The 2196-nt window shown below is 45.4% G+C and overlaps 1 long non-coding RNA gene across 1 annotated transcript; it reads left to right on the top strand.

Moving 5' to 3' along the window:
* The first annotated feature begins 1159 nt into the window (after positions 1-1159).
* Positions 1160-1725, top strand: lncRNA:CR43498 (long non-coding RNA:CR43498). The gene has a single exon (NR_047792.2). It is a non-coding gene; the product is annotated as a long non-coding RNA:CR43498 (long non-coding RNA).
* Positions 1726-2196: the final 471 nt, after the last annotated feature.

The following is a 2196-nucleotide window of genomic DNA, read 5'->3' as shown; positions in this document are numbered from 1 at the left end:
TCACGCGAACAAAAAGCTTGTCTAAATGTCGCCGCTGCCACCAACGCTGCCACAGTCGCTGCCGCTGCCGGCGTAGCTGCCGCAGCGGTGCGAGTGAGATAGCACACAGTCGTAAATTCACTCCAACTAACCAAAATTCAACGTGGGGGCCAACGATGCCATCAGTGCAAGCGAGACGCTCGTACAGACAATCCAAAAACAACAGCAACAACAAAATATAAAACAACACACACCACTCTCTAGAGTGGTGCGAATGGGTGCCAGGGGTAAAGATATATATATATATATATATATGCATTCGTGTATTCGTATTTTGGTGGTGTGTGCGCCTTTCCCTTCCAGTTTCATTCATAAAAACCCCGGCTGCTTTGGGTAAAACCAGTTCCCAGAGCACAGCCCCCTCTATATGAACGCTTTGGCCAATGGCAGATCGGACGGGCCTAACCTATAATTAGAGCGATGGCCGCTGTGCGAGCGAGATGGCACGCACACGGACACGTGCCCCTCGTGCCGTCTCTTTCGACAGTCCTGCGGCCCTCTCTTTCATCGCGTGCCTGCGTTAAAAACTGAAAACAAATGCACACACGGCAACAACTACTATTGCGTTCAATTAAATGTTCGCCAATGTTGTTTTCCCAGAACTGGATAGCTGAAAATCGTAGGAAAAACAAAAGGGTATACGAAATATATGTATGAGAATAGAAATGAAAATCCACGCAAGATGACAAATTGTTTTCCATTTCGACTTTTCGTTACTATCGGTCGCAGCGAAAGGGAGTTTTGCGGGGAAATGGTCGTGTTTTTACCTCGAAAACGACTAAATTAAAGAAAAGGAAATTTGGAAAAGACCAGCGAAACTTAGATTGCAACAGCTTTGCCCCCAAAAGTAGACTAACTCTGGAAATTGCGACTTTAAATGGTCTTAGCTTGAGCAAAATAAATCCAGGTGTGGTTTTATCACAGCGTTTAGAAATGGAAAATATTGCTAAATATATATAGATAGTTAAGAATGTTCGAAAATCATAACAAATACTTGGAAGATTTCACCGGATGTAAGGCTGCAGAAAAGGGTTTAACAATTGGAATTTATCTGACACATTTGAAAATTCTGTTTCAGAAAATTCACGAAATTCAAAGTATTTGTAAGATTACATAGCATGTTATTTTAGTAATATTTTAGGAAAACTAAAAACAATGTACATATGTACTTAGACTCTGATTTGGAAGATCCCGAGAAGTCGTGATTATTCGGAACCCAATCCAGATTAACCCGTGCCAGTTGGGCCTCCCACAGCTGGAAGCTGCCGGTCGAGCTGTTGCATTTCAGGGCTGCAGCTGAGAAGCGGGCTAATTGAACCACACCCCCTGTACCGCCCCGCCTCTCGCCGCCCCACCCCTCCGGCCTTTCTATGCAAACAAAACGCCCAGGCAGCCGAAAAACGCCAGCCCCTGTGAGAAAAGCTGAAAAGTCCAAAAACCAGCAACGGACTGTCGATGGAGGTGGATGATGTGGCAGTAGAGATGTGGAAGTGTGCCCAGCACAAGTTGCCTGGCCGCGGGAAATTCTCTGCACAGCGGGAAAATTGAGGAAAAGTGGGCCTTGTGCCAATCAGTATGCACGTATCGAGCATAATAACTTGATAATGAAATCAATTTTAAAGATAACCAACACCTATTATTAGTTTTAATTTTCAATATGATTATAAATAAAAGATAAATAAAAATACAAGAAATATTTGACTTTAACTTTTCCGGTGTTTTAAGCGATAACTATTGCTTTCCAATTCCTGTTTCTTACAGTGACCTGTAGTGCTGCCCAACTTCGAATCACGACCGTGCTGCAGGACAAATGCAACACATTAAGTGGTGGCGTTGGGTGGGTGGGTGTTTCGGCGGAGTGGGTGGGTCGAAGGGGTGTGCCCAAAGTCGCAGGCAAGGCCAAGCCACTTCCTGACTCCTCATGGCCATGGAATTGCGGTTGGACCTCATCAGCTGGGCAAACTGATAACGCTGACTGATTGCACGACGGCATTCCCGCTTTTCCCCACTACATTTTCCACCAGTCCCCTGCCTGTGGAAAACTGTGGGTTTTCATCTCTTTCACTGATATTTGTACGGCGAATCAGCTTTCTGCACTACATCGCTCTGTCTCACCGCCACTACCTGTCTCTTTTCCGCCCGCCGAGGGTGGTCTGC

This window comes from Drosophila melanogaster, chromosome X (assembly GCF_000001215.4).
Source record: "Drosophila melanogaster chromosome X".
NCBI classification, from domain to species: Eukaryota; Metazoa; Arthropoda; class Insecta; order Diptera; family Drosophilidae; genus Drosophila; species Drosophila melanogaster.
This window is presented reverse-complemented; position numbering and strand designations above follow the sequence as displayed.